This window comes from Bidens hawaiensis, unplaced genomic scaffold (genome assembly GCF_021521415.1).
Source record: "Bidens hawaiensis isolate Kalapana, Puna unplaced genomic scaffold, B.hawaiensis_p1.1 tig00014035_1, whole genome shotgun sequence".
NCBI classification, from domain to species: domain Eukaryota; kingdom Viridiplantae; phylum Streptophyta; class Magnoliopsida; order Asterales; family Asteraceae; genus Bidens; species Bidens hawaiensis.
The window spans coordinates 453,102-474,166 of NW_027492206.1; the positions used below are offsets into that span (position 1 = coordinate 453,102).

General features: G+C 35.5%; 1 pseudogene; it reads right to left on the reverse strand.

Annotated features, from left to right (window-relative positions):
* Positions 1-1,693: 1,693 nt before the first annotated feature.
* LOC143545761 (putative histone H2A.1) lies at positions 1,694-2,096 on the reverse strand (annotated as a pseudogene).
* Between the last annotated feature and the right edge of the window lie 18,969 nt (positions 2,097-21,065).

Here is a 21,065-nt window from a genome sequence, read left to right on the forward strand (position 1 = left end):
ACAACACCTATATATTTATTTGTGTTGTGTTGTGTTGGATCCAACTAAAATTGAGTCGACCAATTAAATAGTCAGTTAGCTTAAATGAAAGATTTTTTTATAAATGGTGTTCTTTAATTGTTTTTTGTTTAATTATCTCCTCATTCCCAAATAGCAAAATCGACTTTATATATTTGGGTTGACATTAGAGAAGTAGTGAATGAAAAATATCAGGTAACGCATACTTAAACAGATGAATAAAGTTTCCGGGTGTTAAAAGATGACATTACTTTCACATAAAATTATTTCCATCCTTGAAAATCAATAGCTACCCTCTAAATATAAGGATTTGCCGTTAAACGTTTAAACCAGTTAATTGATTAATTTATATATTAAATACTCGTATTCATGTTAACCAATTTATTAAACGGATCATGTGTTAGATTAATCTGATTAATAAAACGGTTTAGAATAGCTAACCCAAAAATTGTTGGTTTTCAAGTTGTATTTCGGGGGTGTTTGGGTGAGCTTTTAAAACTTACTTATTTGTTATTTGTTTGTTGAAAAGTAAAAAGTGTTTGGTAAAGCAAATCTAAAAGCTTCAAAATGGAGCTTTTCAAAAGTTCTTTTGGTTTTCAAAAAGCAAATAAGCATAAAAGCAATTTAAAAAGCTCCTCCAAACACCCCCTTCATGTCGTAAACAGGATTTATTGCTTCTACCCTTCAACGGTCGCTTCTACACTTAATGGTCCTAATTATCTCATTTGATCCAACTGATGCATCTACAACTACAACTTGTACCTGCGTATATAGATAATCTGATGAAAATGAAACAGTTATCTGATTACTCTAATTTTATGCTTTTAAAGAGATTAGGATTCCAAACACGACGCACAAACGATTTTAATCTGAAGTAAATCAAAGGTCTATATTACAGTTTGAGGAAGAATTAGGGGAAAAGTGTGTTGAGACTGGATCAGACTAATTAAGAGAGATATAGCAGCTCTTCAATCTTGGTATCACCAATGGCAATGATTGTTTCAAACAATATTTAAAGGGATATTATCCTTTATTAATTTAAGCATGAGTGCTTAAAAGTTAAAATTACATGTAGATATAAAATTTAAAAGTATTCACATGTAAACAAACTATTTAAAAAAATATTCAACGATTTGTGTTTTCGTTAACCCACAAATACACATATCGTGTTCTTAGTCATTACTCATCTGTATGACAAAATATCAAGTGTGTAAAGTTTATTCGTGCGCCACTAGCATAGCACGTTTAACTTCCCTACTTTTCTAGTTACTAATTCAAGAGATTGTTGAGAGTCTCAAAACCCAAACCAATAACTAGGTTAACCCGCTTTCACTTAGGAACAAAGATGTCATACAAATTGCATCAATTAAAATTCCCAAATCTCTCATTTACATTTACAATTACAATCAATAACAAACACAATCTGATCGATCTAACAAACCGATCTAAATTTCAACCTATTCATCACATTTGAAGCTGTCTTTTTGGGAAGCATGAATATTCGGCATCACTCCACCATGTATTACCAGTGTGTTTGTGTTGTATAAACGTAAGTCAATTTCAAAAATTGATATCAAAGAAGGGAATATCAATTCTCATTAACGAAACAAGCTAGAAACAGTAGCAGCTACTTCCACCAATATACACTACCCGCAAAACAAAAAAACAGCTAACTTCAATCATCATCAGCAGACGGCTTCGACCTTCTTGGGGAGCAAAAGGTTATGAATGTTGGGCATCACACCGCCATTAGCAATCGTAACATCACCCAAAAGCTTACTCAAGTCCTCACCGCCAATTGAATATGCCGAGGCACAATTCTCGTCTTCTTGTTATCCCTAGCAGCATTTCCCGCCAATTCAAGAACCTATAAACAACACAAATCGAACCCTATAAATGAACAATTGAATCAAGAATTGAAAAGTGTGCGTATTTACCACGGCAGCCAGGTAGAACGGAGCTCCGGCGCCGACGCGTTCAGCGTATTTGCCGACTGGAAACTGAAGGCCGGCTTTGCTGCTTCTGGAAGTGGCTTTCTTCGCGGCTGAAGAACCTAGCGTTTTGCCTCTTCCGGCCATTTTGTTTTGATGGAAGGTGATTGAAAGCTGGTGGGTTGTTTGTTATGTGAATTGGTTTCTGTTTGGTTGATGTGTTATGATTGTTGGCCAATAAGATTCAAGCACAAGGATCGGGGTTTCTGACCGTAGATTTGTTTTAGATCTGGTGGATTTGCTTGGTGCCTCTTTGATTTCGAATATGACGGTTTTGCCCCTTGTATTTTAGCCTTATGGAATTATAAATAACACGAATCACCCGGAACAAATGTACTTTTGTAATTGTAAATTGTGGAAAGTATCATTTTCGTCTATGTGATTTGACAAATAATGCGAATTTACTTTAAAAGGTTTATTTTTTGCATACGTACCCTCCACGTTTCCCAGTTCTTGCCAATTACATCCAAACCACTAACCCAGTTAAATTTAATTGTTAAGTTAAGGGTAGACTTGTCTTTTCATCCTTTCTTTATTATAATACTTATTTTAGTGAACTGCAGTTATCGTCCTTCTAGTTTGTCAAAATCTGCGATTTTAGTCCAGTAGTTTCAAATTTGCAATTTTCTTCCCTATGGTTTCATTTCACTTGCAATTAAACCCGAATCCCCTAATATAGCTAAGTCTGGTCGTTATACCCATCAGTGTGCCCTTCACATGAGGGGCAGTTTTGGTTCTTGTTTTTTTTTTCATTTTCCCCCAAATATACCCCAGCCCCTCACGTGAGGGGGCTTGCGAATTAAGACCGAAGTTTATTTAGTGAGAGAAACGACAAAACTGGTCACCACGTGAGGGGCACGCAAATGGGTTAACGACCAAAATTAACGAGGTTAATAAACTCGGGTTTAATTGCAAGTGATCAAATGAAACTACAAGTATGAAAATTGCAAGCTTAAAACTATTGGACTAAAACCGCATATTTGGACAAACCATAAGGACGAAAACCGCAGTTCACTAAAATAAATATTATAATAAAGAAAGGGTGAAAAGACATGTCTACCCATGTCTTAACGATTAAATTTAACGGGGTTAGTGATTTGGACGTAATTGACAAGAACTGGGAAACATGGAGGGTCTATATGCAAAAAATAAACTTTTTGGACTAAATTCTTATTATTTGCCAAACCACAAGGACGAAAATGACACTTTACTCTTGTAAATTCAATAAAGTTATGGCTTTGATTAACTGGATCCCGAACAAAGGTTTTTATGTGGAAAGCACAGAAAGATTGGATCCTAGCCTGGGTGGCTGGGTCAGTTTAAGTTACCAAAATATTCTAATTATACGTGTGAGTGTGGTATATGTGACGTTCAACCCGAATCTACTGATCATTTGTTTACTTCATCCTACTGGCTAATTAGGTTTGGAATTTCATAAGTTCGTGGTTTAATATTCCCTTAATTTTTGGTTTACAATTCGATACCTTCTCGAAATACATAAATTTGTCTTGTTGTGTATCAAAAAAGAAGGCGGTGAATGGTATTATAATGACGGTGTGTTGGTGCATTTGGAAAGTAAGAAACGAGGCTATATTTGAAAATAAAGCGGTGGTGGTTTCTAAAGTGATGGAAGACATTAATTCTTAGGCCTTTCTATGAATTAAAATTAAGTCTTCGTTTAGAACTTTAAATTGAAAAGATTAATGTAATTTTTCTTTGTAACTCAGTTGTACGTTTGTTTTGGCTCTATTTTGTTGTACAAAAGTAAATAAATAAAAAGAAATAAAGTTATGGTGACATGGCTTTTATAATATGTTACTAGAGTTGTGTTTTGTGATGATGTCTCTACAATGTATTTAGCTTTTATTGTGATATAAACATCGATACATTGAGATCGAATTACACTATAAGCTTACTGACTTGATCAGCTCATGTGTTGTGTGTTCTTTTAACGCATTATTTATAGACATATGTACTTGTATTCGTGTAATTATGTATCAATTTTAAGGTGTGTCAAAAGCTTAAGGGTTTTTTCTGTTGATATAAAACTTTGCATGAAACAAATTATATTCAAACTAGAAAGAAACCCACACAATGCGGCGGTTACGACAGTGTATAATACAATACTCATTTTTTATTAGTTTGATAATCCTCTCGTAATATAAAGGTGCTACTCTAGATCTTCTTTAGATCTTTTCTTGTTTTTGCTTCTTGGAATCTGAAGTTGAATAAATAAACAATGTTATGATGTGAACACTTTACCTCACAACATAAATTATACAAGAAGATCTACTAATAGCATATAACTCATCCAACACAATCAAACGGTCTTTAATTTAAAATTGAAAGTACTTGCCATCATCTATCTAAAACAATGTCACTATTAACATAGCGTGATAATTATTAAACAATGTGTGCTATTTAGGTTATCAATTTCGGAATGCATACCAATAACAACTGAACTAAATCTCATAACAACACATTTTATAAAATTGGAATTAGATATTTACAGTAAAAAATGCAGCTAACTTATCAAAACCGACACCACAATCGGCAACAATACTCCGAATCAAATAGAACACATTCGCATCCGCAATAACAATCAAGTAGTTCCGAGAATCAACGAAGTTCAAAACTTCCCCCACGTCCAACGATCCTCCGAAACCTGTATCAAATCACATATCCATCAATTTACAGATTCACCAACATGTGAACAAACATTTGCGACATTACATTCGGTGGAGGGAGAAAACATAACCAAGGCGTCATATAAATATAAACAGTATCTGTGAAGTGCGATCTTAGAATCCCCGGAAAGCTTGTAATCTAGGTCAAGCCAATGTTCCTGTAGAAAACTGAAGATTTGAGAGCCTAATCGTCTAGGAGGACTAAAATGTGCCGATCTGTAGGGTTCTCTTTAAAAAAATGAGAATGAGATCAGAATTGAAGATTCATGCTTCTGACCATCTCAAATAGAGAGTAAATCTGATACATTTGAAAGAGAGATTCAGAAGAGATTGGGTAGGAGAATGGATAAAGTTGTTGTGGGTTTTGAGGAGCCAAGAATGTTACGGAACAAATAAATGAATTCCAATTTAGGATTTTTTGAATTTTGAATGAGCAACCAGTCTCCAATATGTTGGTTTAAGATCATGTGCTTTACAAAGTTGTACATTGGGCAAAAGAAGTAGTAAAACTCTTAACTTTCAACATTTTAAAAGTCTCTCTCCGATATCTATTAGATATAGTAATAGATAATAGATAGGCAACCAATACAACATTGTTACTGGTATAGTTAACATATATAAATTTAAAAGTGAACACATCTTAAAGTTTATACAAGTACTAAATAAAGAGCACAATGGATGATTTTTGAGAAAAGCCAAACTAAACCATTCACCAACATAGTGTGGATGTAGTAATTAGAGTTCACTCCATACCTCATACTAAATCATTATATACCATCTGCCCTTTTGTTTCCAAAACACTCCTAGAGTCCCTTAGCATTGAATTGTACACTCCTAAGCCCTTTGTACAATCAACAAGGTGTTAGGGTTCATTATGATATGTTAAAAACACTCATTTCTCCTGTAACTAGGATTTTTCTTTTCAATTTTGTCCAGGGACGAAGGCAAAGTACACACAGGATAGGCCTAGTCCCACCATAGGATTTCCATAATTAAAATATAATGTAGCTTTAAGAGAAATTTGAAGGCTTATTCGTTAACTTTTCTATGTTTTTAGGACAACGCATACGATATTTATTAATCTAAACCAACAGCAGAACATTTAATTTTGATGTGCTTTGCTAGCGGTAGGTGTAATGGTGTGACGTTCGGGCTAACTTCTTGCCAGACCCTTTTCCGTTAATAAAAATTTTCTTGATTAATCGTTAAGAGAAAAGCATAGGGTTTCTTGAATCTTCCATGTTATCATCACTTCACCATTAGAATTTTTTATTTATTCTTTTACTTGTTCGTAAGTTATTTATGTTAATGCACGGTTTTGCGTCTCGAGTCTTTGTAATTATCGTTAACGTTTTTGTTTTATGAAATAAACATTTAAGTTATTATCTAGTTCGTTAAATGTAATGTCTAGTTCGCTAAGGTTGTTTAGCGAACTAAGACTTAAAGTTTATTCCCTCCTGATTCGTTAGGGGATGTTAACGAATCAGGGGGTAATTCGTTTAGTTTATTTCGTTTAAATGTATGTAACGAAGTGAACTCTAGTTCGTTAGGGGATGTTAACGAAGTAGGTCCGTCTTCTATTTATACGTGAACACTGTTCACGCTTAAGTTAAGTTTTGAGAGTTAATTAACGAAACCCTGTCCAAATCCTCTCTCGATCTTCATCCTAATATTATACAAACTATTGATATACATATACTGATAATACATATACAATATACAACATTTTGTTAATCCAATAACTATAACACTAACAGATCTCAGATATGTGGATAATCGATTAATACGTTTATATAGATCTAGCTCATAATTACTATAGATTTAGTGTTGTATGTGTTTATATATGATCAGTATATGTATACTAGTAATTCGTATAATATTAGTTTGAATATTGAGAGAACGATTGGACAGAGATTCGATAATTAACTCTCAAAACTTAAATTAACAGTGAACAGTGTTCATTATATATAGAAGGAGGTCTGGTTCGCTAACATCCCTAGCAAACCAGACACTGCTTCGTTACATACATTAATTTAGACGAAACATCCCCTGATTCGTTAACATCCCCTAACGAATCAGGAGGGAATACACTTAATGTCTTAGTTCGCTAACATCCCCTAGCGAACTAGACTTTAAACCTAACGAACTAGATAATAATTTAACTAATTATTACATTAAGTAATAAACAAAACGTTAACGATAATTACAAAGACTCAAGAAGCAAAACCGTGCACTAACAGACACCCCCTCGTCTTGAGCTCTTTGTATTTAAATTATTTGAAGCGCTTGGACTGCCAGTCTCTGCAACTATGAATTCCATGCTCATGGCACACACGAACAACTAGTTGGAATTGCATAGCTAGGTCATAGTCTTCTTGGCGCTCGAATAAAATCTGCTTTCTGTAGAGCACGTCATTGTCTGTCTCTGATAAATTAACCAACCACATCGGGTCGATTATCTTGATGAGTTCAGTCTTCAGTCCTCTGCCAAGAACAATGACGGCCTCGCCAGTACGATTGTCATAGTACCAGCGGTTGAATGAGAGATGCAACTGTTGGGGCATCGTCTTCACAGGAACCTGTTTCATCGTCTTTGGCGGCTTTACCTTCAGGAAAAGTTTCCTCCAGCCAGTCCTCGGATCAATCTCGTCAATACGCTTACGCCTTGGGACTTGGGGCTTGAAGAACTTGAAGCCGTGATTGACCTCGAACAGTAAGTGTTGGTGAAACCACTCAGCTGTTCGGTAACCCCCACGATTGATAAATGGACGTCTCGCGAGGGTACGAAAATCCCACTGCGGCAAAGTAAGAACATCCATTATCGTCTCGTAATACTGAATCCCCTTCTCCCATTTGATTATACATACTTTAAGCTCAGAATCATACAACCAGGAGACAATGTCACCATGTACCTTGGAAACAGTCTTGAAGGAGGTCACTTGATTTGCTTTGACCCATGCAGCAGCAGCGTCTTTCCGTTCTCGATCAACATATCGATACGCACTAATAATTTTACCCACTTTTTGATGTTTAAACCATCGTGCAATATCATCATCCGTTATAACTTCAAGTGAGTGAACTGTCCGCTTACACTTCAAGATCTTTTCAAACTCATCCTCAGTTCCTTTAAACGTCTGCTCATCGAATACTGGAGCACCTTGATTAACCTTAGTGTGTTGAAACAAGTCAGGGTACTCCTCAGCAGTGACGTCTTCCATCTCAATATCCTCGTCTTCATAAATAAAATCCGTATTCATTTGAATAGACGGATCATCTTCTAATCCTTCCTCATTCACCACCTCAACATCTGGCTCAGTTTCTAACACGGTTAATTGTTCATCATTCAGCCCAAGCAGTATGGAAATCTGCTCCCGTGTCAGAGACCTCTCCACAAACTCCCCAACCTCTATCTCATCCCTGTTCACCACACTTTTAACTACCCCCGATCCATCCACAAATATCACAGTATTAGCCGCAATCATCTCAATTGGCTTAGCAGCAGTTGGATCTTGATATATGATAATCTGTTTACCCGAGTCTTCACCGCCACTAGTACCAGCACCAGAAGATGAACCATGCGATTGTTTAGGCTCACCTCCTGCACCAGACTCATCAGGGTCTTTATCATCATCTTTGATTTTCTTCAGGGCATCTTCTTTGCATGTTAGTTGAAGGATTAACTCCTCTTGTTCCTTTAACTTCACCCCATGAGACTTAACAATCGTACGCAACGACTTAGTCTCTTTCTGACAAAATGAGATATAACTCATCAACTGTCGTTGATTCTCCATAAGTCTGTCTTGGTTCTGACGATCAACTGCCATTTGGTTTTCATAAAGATGTAGAAGATTCAGCAGCATCTCAGTCTGACGGTTTGATGGCATGTTATACAGAGATGGATGAATTGGTTGGATTGGACCTTGAGGTCGAGTGATTCTTATAAAAGAGACATCACTAGGAGGTGGTGGAGTAGGAGGACGAGGAGGAGGAGGGCTCATCGATGGTGTTGAAAGAACGGTAGATAATGTAGCAGGAGGCCTTGGTATCTCGGATAATGTCATTTGAGGGATTAAACCAAGCCTTTCATGTGACACCAACGTTGTCGTCAATGTAAGCATCGGAGTGCTAGTAGTAGGCGGCACTACCGAGCGTTGAGGCATTGATTGACGTGGTGGTGGAACCCCAATAACTACCCCACCCCCCTCTGAAACACGTCTCTTCTTCGATGGCTCACCAGTTGCCACCGCTTTCCCTTCCCGTTTCCTTTCTTGTTGAGCTGCAATGGTGGCAGCTAAAGCAGCATTGACTGCCTCTTATTGCTCTTGAAATGCAGTATTACCAGCTCCACCATCACCATCATTTCCACCATCATCTCCACCATCATCGTTCCCACCTTCTCCCCCTTCACGCTCGGAATCCGAATCATCGTGGATCCAACGCTCATTAGGAGGACATACATGGTTCGGATTGATTATATGTCCAATCATCCGTTTATCTTGTGGCTTCTCCTTTCTATAAGTTAACATTCGATGCACAGTTTCAGCTGTCATGTGTTCCATATGAAGTACATCGTTCACCAACGTCGATCAATAGCCAAATTCGGAATTAAATCTTGAATAATCAGCTGAAGAAAGCGAGGATACATCAAGAACTTCTTTGACTGAAGTGTTTGCTGAACCTGTTCCTTCAAATGGTTGAAGACTAACTCTGAGTAATTAAACAGCTTGTTCAGAATCAAAGCAACAAATGCTGACTGCAAACTAAGTCTACACTCGTCAAACCCACCACGGCGCCCACTCATACAATGAAGTATAACATGTAGAAGATACTTGTATGGTGGACATAATCCGTTCTTGTTCAACATAGATTTATTAACGTCGCCACCATAACGCAAGAGTGTGAATAAACCCTTGACAAGCGGCCTGTCGAATTCACTTGGGTTGTTATCATTATCACAAAATTGAAGTACGCGGCGAATAACCTCAACATCAATCGTATCGTCCTCAACATATTCAGTTGTATTCCAAAATTGCCTGATAATACTCAGATACACTTTAGGTCTAGCAGTTATAGCATAGTGTATCACCGAGCGTCGTAAGAAGGCTAACATATCCCTAAACACATCCACATTTGCCACATCTTGATTCACGTAAGCATAGATATTATGTTTCTTTTCAAAGGGTGGCAAAATAACATCGTCTTGTTGTTCTTGTTGTGGTGGTTGATCTTGTGGAGGTTGTTCTGGTGGTGGTTGCTCATGTTGTCCTTGATCAGCCATTTGAACTGTATAAATATACATGATTATGAGAAATGTGAAGATATAATCTATAATCATCAAAATATGTTTAATTATTTATAATTGGTGTATTCATTGTCATAAGATATGTATATTTAATTTATTTACGCGTTTAGTCGATTGAAATACTTTATATAATTTAAAAGTGAATTTTAAATTTAATTAAATAATTAAAATGTCATTAGTTAAGTATCACTCTGATTCGTTACTATTCAGTAACGAATCGAGCGATTCGCTATCAGGTAAATAAGCTAACAAAGTTGTCTTAGCAAATTACTATTCAAAATGACGAACTAAGGATCTAGTTCGTTATGATTTTAACGAATCCAGATCTGATTCGTGAATTAAATTATTCGCTGAGCTAGTTCGTGTAATTCCTTAACGAATTGGACACGAAGCAGTTCCAATTCGCTAAGGATAACGAATGGTCAATTAGACTTAATCTTTGACCTGCAATGTCAAAGTCAAAATTAAGATGGACATCGATAGTGAACACTATGAACCCAGAATCACTTAGTCCATAACTATCGTTGAATCATCAGAATAATGAGCGTATTGAACTCGGAAACACACTCATAAGCTGATGGTGAAGAGATTGAGGCTCAAAACCCAGATATACTAAGGTTAACCGAAGCAAACAGAACCACAGAAACCATGAAAACATAATCAACCCGGCAAACTATAATCAAACGTCGATTAAAGTCCACCAAGGGTATCGAAAATGCATTCCGATTTCATTGAAACATAAATAATCAAGTTCATCAACACAAATCATAAATAAAATGGGTTTATAAACTCGGAAAACCCTTAGACCACAAAAATCCATAATTAGACTATCAAAGCTCAGTCATTTTTGACGAAAAACATATTGCCATGATCATCTATACCTTAGACACACAGAGATATCCTTGAAATGTCGAAAAGTGAAAGTCGAAATTTCAGAGAAAATTTGGAAACAGTTACTTTAGGGTGAAGGAAGAAGACGGATAGTGAAGGATTGTTCGTGTTTCTTGTCAAATATAACTTAACACGCTACCCGAGGTACACAGTATACGAATTACGCAATTCGTTTGAATTTTAAATAACGAATTAGCTAATTCGCTATTCCAGTTCGTTACCTTTGGGTAGCGAACAAGACATGATTCGTGTCTTGATTCGTTAAATATGTATAACGAAGAAGGGATGATTCGTTACAGAGTGCGGAAGCGAATTAGGTGAGCGAACTAGAAAACAGTTCGCTAAAGAATCACCTAGTTCGTTATCCATAAATAACGAAGTAGCTTTTAACGAATTAAAATCTTTATTTAATTTTAAATTAAATTAAATGAATTAATTTATGAATTAAATAAATAAAATTTTAACTTAAAAGAATTACCGAGAACCGTTTTATCCCGATAACTAAGTTCCTTAAAAACCGTTTCATTTTTACGAAACATAACTTAAAAGCATTAATTAATATGTAAAGTACGAAAAATAAAATATTTTTGGTATTTTGTAAAAAATTAAAGAATGTATTTACAAAAGAATATCCGAACATTAAAAATAGACAATCTTTTTGTGTTTTTTCAATGATTTATAAAAAACAAAACATATTTTTGTATTTTTGATGAGTTTGAGCAAAGAATCATATTGACCAAAATGCCCTTCCATCACAGTTTTATATTTCAGCGATATTATGACTGGCGTTAAGTCGGTCATTGATATTGTTGTCCACTTAAATCTTATAACACACCTTCGAGCATTTTTGTGATATGATTTATGGTTCAATTAGCGCACAGAATATCATAAACTATCAGCCCCTAATCTCGGTTCAAGCTTAATTTGATTTTTGCCAAATCACCCCAACTTGAATTAAACCATTATATCGTTGATCAAAATTTGAAATTTTTGAATATTTGAGCAATGCATCAAGTTTCCTTTACTGTGAGTAAATATGCACGAGTCCATCTGTCGGCTTACATATATTGTATCCCCTGGGGTCCGTTTCTTATTGGTATTGAGACGCACGCAAGGGAAGAACAATTGTATGACTAACAACGGATTTTGATCAAGTCAGTAATTTAGATTGTACAAAGTACAGCAGTGATCAAGTTTAATGACTTTGGGTTTGCTCTAGAAAGCGAGTGAAATATTCATGCTTATGAATACCCAGATGATTAAGCCGCATAAAGACTCACAATGTCCAGAATCCTAACGCTTGTTATTTGCTTTATTATATTTTTGGGTGATCAACAATTATAAGGCTTGAGTATGACCGGTTATTACATTTATGCCATCTTTACCTAGACTTTTGCTAGAGACTAACACCTCTTTCAATTTGGCTTTTCTTTCAGTTTATATCACTTACTTTACTCTAGAAGCTTGTTTAAGACATATCAATGCACCAATGATTAAGCACACAGTCTTTTAAGCTTATTTCTTTCTAGATTTGAGGTCAAAGAATCAATGTACTATCATTTTCTCTTTTTTCGTCAAACTTTTGTAAGAATTCAATAGCAGTCAAATCTTCATTCAAGAAATAATTATTCTCCTTGAGAACCATTAAGAATGTGGAATAAGAACTTGGAGGTACACTCTTAATAGTATCAATTTTATCCCTCTCAGAGACATCTAATTTCATCTTGTCCATCTCAGCAATCAAGTGATTGAATCTCGTAGTCATTTCTTCAACCGTCTCACCTTTCAATAAATTAAAGTTTCTGAATTGAAATTTAAGCATCACCTTTTTGCTTTCATCCGTGTTACCCATACTTCTTATTCGAATATGTTAAAACAAAAAAATACATATTTTTATACTACGCACTTGGTGAAAAATATTCTCAGGCAAAGCCATGGTTAGAGTAGAATAAGCTTTTGTCTCGATCTCTAGTGCTTTCTTTTCTTCAATTGAATATTGAGAAATGGCTTTAGGTGTATAACCTATAGTCTCATCTCCAATCATAGGTACAATATAGACTTCATCTAAGCAGTATGAACAATCAGGATGAACTGATCCTAAATGGGCACGAAACCTAGGTTCCCACTTGGCAAAGTCACTGAACTTCATCAATCTTGGATATTTCGAATGTGAACCTATCTCGGTATCAAGTTGTAACATTTGTTGCATCAACATATTTTGAGACGCTAATGCATACATACCGGCCATCTTTGATAAGTTTTAAAATTCAAGGGTGTAACGAATCATACAACAAATAAGATTTAACAAACTGTGAACAGTTGTAGCGAACAGTGAACGAATCAAATCTTAACAAAGTTAAGATTGATCAGTCAACGAATCACAATTTAGTTTAACGAATAAACCAACGAATCAGAAGATTAAAGAATTAATAATTCAGACTAACGAATTAACTAAGCAAGTCACAAGAATCAGCTTAGCGAATTAAAAGTTAATCAGTAGTGAATCACCAAGAAAAACTTAGCGAAATGAGATAACGAACCAGCTACAGTTGATAGCGAATCAACTATAACGATTCAGGTTGTTACAACCGTTTGTAACAAACTCTGACACCTTATGCTATGTGGCAAAGGTTGTTATGACACAAATCCCAACATGGACACGTGTCACACGAATCAGTTTATCCAATTGACGAATCAGATAACATGAATTAACAACTCACACAAACTGGCAAATGAATTACTTGAAATGGATAACGAATTAACAAATTTGATGAACAAATCAATGTAAACAGGATAGCGAATTAATAGAACGAATCATATTCATCATGAATTTTCAAATCTTCAACGAGAAATTCCAGAAATCTGGAAATGATGAACACTAAACCCAGAAATCCAGAATACATAAATTTGTAATACAACCTCAATTCTTAACCAAATCACACAAATAACCTATTAATCAACTCGCAAACCAATTGCGAATCCAAAACACCGAATCTCGTAACCAGTTACTCTATTCCTCGAATTCAATTATACCAAAAACTGATCTCTGTTTTGGACTTAAACCAAAACCAAAATCAATCCACACAAAACCAATTCAAACTCAATTCCAATTCACAGAACCTTCTCAATACATCAAACACCTCAAATCCAATCCAAACCAACTATAAATCAATCAATTATCCATAAATTGATTCAAATTTAACCAAAACAGAACATATTAAATAATTAAGCATTTAAACTCTAAATAAACACCAAATCAAGTGTAATTGAGCCCCGAAAGCTCTGATACCACTTGTTAATCCAATAACTATAACACTAACAGATCTCAGATATGTGGATAATCGATTAATACGTTTATATAGATCTAGCTCATAATTACTATAGATTTAGTGTTGTATGTGTTTATATATGATCAGTATATGTATACTAGTAATTCGTATAATATTAGTTTGAAGATTGAGAGAACGATTGGACAGAGATTCGATAATTAACTCTCAAAACTTAAATTAACAGTGAACAGTGTTCACTATATATAGAAGGAGGTCTGGTTCGCTAACATCCCTAGCGAACCAGACACTGCTTCGTTACATACATTAATTTAGACGAAACACCCCCTGATTTGTTAACATCCCCTAACAAATCAGGAGGGAATACACTTAATGTCTTAGTTCGCTAACATCCCCTAGCGAACTAGACTTTAAACCTAACGAACTAGATAATAATTTAACTAATTATTACATTAAATAATAAACAAAACGTTAACGATAATTACAAAGACTCAAGACGCAAACCGTGCACTAACACACTTAATATAAAGTAATTATGAGCTAGATCTATTATTAAGTTATTAATCATATATACACAGATCTGAGATCTGTTGTTGTTATTGGATTGATACGCCGGGTTCCAACAAGTGGTATCAGAGCTTTAGGGGCTCAATTACACTTGCTTTGAGTGTTTAGGCAGTTAATTAGTATTTGTTATTGTTATTGTTCTGCTTTAGTGTATTTGGATAAATTTAAAGGATTATTGAATGAATTATGGACGAGTTGGGATTGGGTTTGAGTTGATTTGAGTATTGGTAAGGTATTGTGAGTGGAATTGAGAATTGGTTTGGTTTTGAGTGGATTTGGTATCGGTTTTGGTTTGAGGCCGAAACAGGGGTGTATTTTGCTATAATTGAGTTGGTAATCGGAGATAATCAGTTACGAGTCTAGTTGTATTGGATTCACAATCGAGTTACGAGTGCTTTGATAGGTAATTTGTGAATTTTGGTTAAGAATTGAGAGTGTATTACGGATTTCAAGTTTCTGGGTTTCTGGGTTTTGTTGTTCATCATTTCCAGATTTCTGAATATGATTCTCTATCATTTTTCTGATGATTCGTTATATTATTCACTTTGATTCGTCATCATAGTTAGTCAATTCGTTATAAACTACAAGTGATTCGCTAGCCAGTTCGCATCAATAGTTAATTCGTGTTATCTAATTCGTTATTTGGGTTAACTGCTTCGTGTGACACGCGTCTACTTTGGATTTGTGTCATAACAACCTTTGCCACGTGGCATAAGGTGTCAGAGTTTGTTACAAACCGTTGTAACAACCTGATTCGTTATAGCTGATTCGCTAATCAACTGTAGTTGGTTCGTTATCTATTTCGCTAAGTCTTTCTTAGTGATTCGCTACTGAATACTTTCTAATTCGTTAATTTCTCTTATCAATTCGCTAGTTAATTCGTTAGTCAATTCGTTAGTTTGACTTTCTGATTCGTTGACTTTCTGATTCGTTAGATTGATTCGTTAAACTCAATCTTGATTCGCTACTTGATCAATCTTTGCTTCGTTAAGATTTGATTCGTTAATCTACTGTTTACAGTTCGCTACAATTGTTTGTAGTTTGTTACATTCACCATTCACCATTCGTTTATCTTATTCGTTACACTTGATTCATTACATCCTTGAAATTTTTGAAACTTGTCAAAAATGGCCGGTATGTATGCATTAGCGTCTCAAAACATGTTGATGCAACAAATGCTGCAACTTGATACCGAGATAGGTTCACATTCGAAATGTCCAAGATTGATGAAGTTCAGTGATTTTGCCAAATGGGAACCTCGGTTTGATTCTCATTTAGGATCAATTCATCCTGACTTCTCATATTGTTTAGATGAAGTTTATACTGCTCCTATGATTGGAGATGAGACTATCGGATTCAGACCTAAAGAAATATCTCAATACTCACAAGAAGAGAAAAAGCCACTAGAGATAGAGACGAAAGCCTATTCTACTCTAACCATGGCTTTACCTGAAAATTTATTTCACCAAGTGGGTAGTATTAAGATATGTGCTTCTTTGTTTCAACATATCCGAATGAGAAGTATGGGAAACACGATTGAAAGCAAAAAGGTGATGCTTAAGTTTCAATTCAGAAACTTTAACTTACTCAAAGGTGAAACGGTCGAAGAGATGACTACGAGATTCAATCACTTGATTGCTGAAATGGATAAAATGAAGTTGGAAATTTCTGAGATTGACAAGATTGATACTATTAAGAGTGCATTACCAAGTTCGTATTCTACTTTTCTAATGGTATTGAAAGAAAATAGTTATTTCAATGAAGACTTGACTGCAAGTGAGTTTTTACAAAAGATTGAAGCTCGTGAGTATGATCTCAAGTGTCAAACGTCATCCAAGGAAAGTCAAGATCCCGCTTTTTATGGTGGGAGCATGCCTCTAAGTTCAACAATTTCACCGATCACTGCTTTTCTGACACAGAACGCAAGAGAGAATTAAACAACTATCTATAGTGATCATAGAGCATGTTTTTATACTGCTGGTAACTCTGGATCACCAAATGTTTCTGCTGGGTCAGGAAGTTCGTCTTCAACAAATCAATACTCATCACCTCCAAAAGTCAACATGAAAGAAGCTGAACAAAACTTTGCCTTTCTTTCAGCTTTCATGACGTCTTATGAAAATCTGGTTAGTAGCAAAATTGCCACTAGTGATCTAACTGATGAAGACTATGATCAGATTGATCCAGATGACTTAGAAATCATGGATTTAAAGTGTAACATGGCAATGATTGTTCGAAAGGTGAAAAAATTCATGCAAAGAACCGGAAAAGATCTTCCTGCCCTAACCAAGAAGTTGGGATTTGACAAGTTGAAAGTAAAATGTTATAGTTGTCAAGAATTCGGTCATTTTGCAAAAGAATATGACAAACCGAAAAAGGAGTATAATGGTCCTCGTGGTCAAAGTTCAAATTCTTCAACACCACGAGGTAATGATGCTGAGAAGAAACCATCAAGTTCTGGGTCACAAGCAATGTTAGCTAATGGAGATGATTGGTCACAACGATTATTGTGCAACGATAATCAAGCTAATTTGGCTTTGTTCGGGTTGACTCAAGATTTCCATGGAAGTGAGGTGTAGTCTGATAATGATTCTGGATCAGATTCTGATGATTCCTGTGACAAGCCTACAATAGTCTTTGCATGCATGGCTAAGATAAACGAGGTTAGTCATTCTATTGCTGCTACATCATCTGTTAAAGTAAATTGTGCTGATTGTGAATCTAACAAACCTAAGTTAGAATCTTTAAAGAATCACAATGACAATTTAGTGAGAGAAATTGCTTCTCTAAAGGATACTTATCGACAATCTCTTGAATCTCAAATGAGATCTCGTGAAAAGATTGAAGCATTGTCAACTAGTAACCATGATCTCAAAGCTGAGTTATCTATGAAAATGACCATTAATGACCAAAAGTTTCAAGAAATTTTGAAACATCATTCAAAGATAACCGAGCTTGAGAATGAGGTTCTTGAGTTAAAGAACAAATAGGGTAAATTTCGAAATTCATCTTTTCTGTTGAATGAAATTATTGAAGTTTTTGGAAAACAAAAGGATTCAAAGAAAGGTATAGATTTTGTTAAAATTCCACCACCATTTCACAATGATTATAAAATTAATCCTTTTGCTCCAACTGAGGAAGATGTTATTCTTAAAGAACCTGTGATTTCAGAAAAATCAAAACCTGTTACTACTAAAGGTCTTAAAATCCAATCTTCAACTCAGAAACCTCATGTTCAAAGCAACAAAGTTTTTGTTGAAAATGTTGACAAAGTTATCACTGAGGATGTGTTTGAATATGAAATTATACACAAGAACAAGAATATTCCAAGTTCTAATCACATACTATGCGAGCCTCATGAATTTGAGAAAGCTGTGTATGGTTCGCACACAACTAAGATGAAACAAGATGCTTTTGTCAAACCAGTGAAGGCTAAGAAACCAGAAAAACCCAAAATTTCTGATGAGGATTTGTTGCATTTCTTAAATCCTAATGTATCTAAGCCATCATCTGCTCGTGTGTTTAAGTTAAAAGGGATGGACACAATATTCACTGAGAAAGACATTCCAATAAGTATCATTAAACCTGAACTGATTGAGAGTGTGTTTCACAATGAAACTTCCAAGATCCATGAACTTGAACGTTTGTATGCTCAAGCGAAAACATCAGCTTCATCTGACCCTTTGACTAAAGCAAAACAAGTTTTAAAACAAGCTAAGAAAATTAACTTTGTGAAATCAACTGGGACAGATACGTTGAAAAGTTTTTCGAACTGTTCTAATTTAGATTTTTACTTGAAAAAGAAATCTGAATTATCTGATGATTTTGCTATAAGCATGGCTAAAAATGTGAGTCATCAGTCATCTTCTGTGTCACATGTTCAAACAAATTCTCAACATCATCATGTTGACATGCGTAGTTGTTTTCTTTGCGGTCAACAAGGTCATGTAGTAAGAAATTGTGGCCAGAAGAACTATCAGAATCTTTATCCTTTTATCAAGGACCACTCCAAACCGGTTCCTTTGGTAAAGGAGATTCTGAAACGACCTATGTCGTATGCTGATGATACTCATATTATGTTTTCGAATGTACATCCTCGAAAAGTTGTTCATGTGAATGAAACTCATGGTTCCGTTAAACCTAAGTTTATTCCTACTGAACCAATATGCAAAAATGTTAATTCAAATGTGGTTCAAGCTGCGTATCTAAGATGAAAGTCTAAGAAACCTGTAACTTATTCTTAAGTTGTTGAACAACAATTGAATGCAACTAAAGTTAATTTTTCTCAAGAAAACCAAAGGGTGCCCAAAACCGAGGCCTGGGTTGCCTTTTTGAACTAATCATTTTCTTTTGTGTGTAGGGTACATCCAAGACCATTTCTGGTGAAAACTGGATCATGGATAGTGGATGTTCTCATCATATTACTGGGAATCTCAACCTCTTAACAAATGTGAGAAATATACAAGGGGGTTATGTGGTGTTTGCTGGGAATTCTGGGGGTATGATTACACAAGAAGGTGATGTGTCAAATGGGAAGATTACTTTTGAGAAGGTTAACTATTGTGATAAAGTGGATCATAACTTATTGAGTGTGTCGCAAATCTTTGATAAGCAATACACGACAATATTTACAGATAAAGAGTGTCTGATTTTGAAACCGGGTTATGTGATTCCCGAGGACATGGTTGTCATGTGATCACCTCGATCAAATGATATTTATGTCTTGAATATGAATACTAAAGTATCTACATCGATTGAAACATGTTTTGTCTCGAAAGCAACCGAGAAAGACTCAGTACTTTGGCATCGAAGAATGGGTCACATACATGTTCGAAAGATGAATTATTTAATGGCAAACGATCTGGTAGAGGGGGTGTCGTTAAAGAATTTTAAGTTATCTGATCACTGTGTTGCTTGCAAAAAGGGCAAACAGAAGAAGAAATCGCACCCATCTAAGTTATTAAATTCTATTGATACTCCACTTGAACGACTTCATATGGATTTATTCGGTCCAGTGAATCGTGCAAGTATCTCTAGAGACTGGTATTGCCTAGTTGTTACAGATGATTATTCACGACAAATGGTTTAAGTCAAGTTGGGGTGATTTGGCAAAAATCAAATTAAGCTTGAACCAAGAATAGGGGCTGATAGTTTCTGATATTCTGTGCTCTAATTGAATCATAAATCATATCACAAAAATGCTCAAAGGCTTGTTATAAGATTTAAGTGGACAACAATATCAATGACCAACTTAACATCAGTCATAATATCGCTGAAATATAAAACTGTGATGGAAGGGCATTTTGGTCAATATGATTCTCTTCTCAAACTTAACAAAAACACAAAAATATGTATTGCTTTTGATAAATCATTGAAAAAACACAAAAAGATTGTCTATTTTTAATGTTCGGATATTTCTTTGTAAATACATTCTTTAATTTTTACAAAATGCCAAAAATAATTTATCTTTCGTACTTTATGTTGGTACATGATGTCAGTAGTTCAGTATATAGTGTCTGTAATCGAGTCGTTTGGGTTAGTGTTTTGTATTAAGCGAAGTTAGCTAACAAGTTCGCTGATACAGGCGAACTTGTTAGACAAGCGAAGTTAGTGACAACTTCGCCTGAACATGCCAGGCGAAGTTGTCGTCTGATATAAGGTCTAGGTTACGGCTTGAGTTTCATAAGTTTGAGTTTTTAGTTTACGTGTTTACGAGTCCTGTAATCAGTGATTGATATCACGTGTTTCCGGTTGCAATATACAACGTGTCTTTGCTTATTGTAACGTGTGTTCGATCGTGTTAACTCGTATCGTCTTCTACGCTCGTAACGTCTTACGTAGGGATTCCGCACCTATGTAGAACGAGATATTCCGTGTAGATCCGGCTGGGAACCTACAATTGGTATCAGAGCTTTTGCTCGTGATTGTGTGGTTCGGGATTATCACGCGGGTGTAGAAATCGTTCCGTTCGACTATTCGCGGGACGAGTTTACCGAGTTTTTGTGTCCTACTCACCTCCCACCATCATAAACAACCCATAACACCTTCACAAACCTCGTAAAATCCAGAAATCAAACCTGCAAAACCATCGTGTTCATCAGGCGAAGTTGCCGTCACTGTTTGTAGGGTTTAGGCGAAGATATAAGGTTAAGCGAAGTTACCCACAACTTCGCCTACCTCACAAGTTCGCTTACCTTAAGCGAAGTTATACACAACTTCGCCGAATCAGGCGAATTTAACAAAGGGAGTGAAGTTCAGAATCAGCGAAGTTCAGACTTAAGCGAAGTTATCCACAACTTCACCTACAGTACTGTTAAAAATA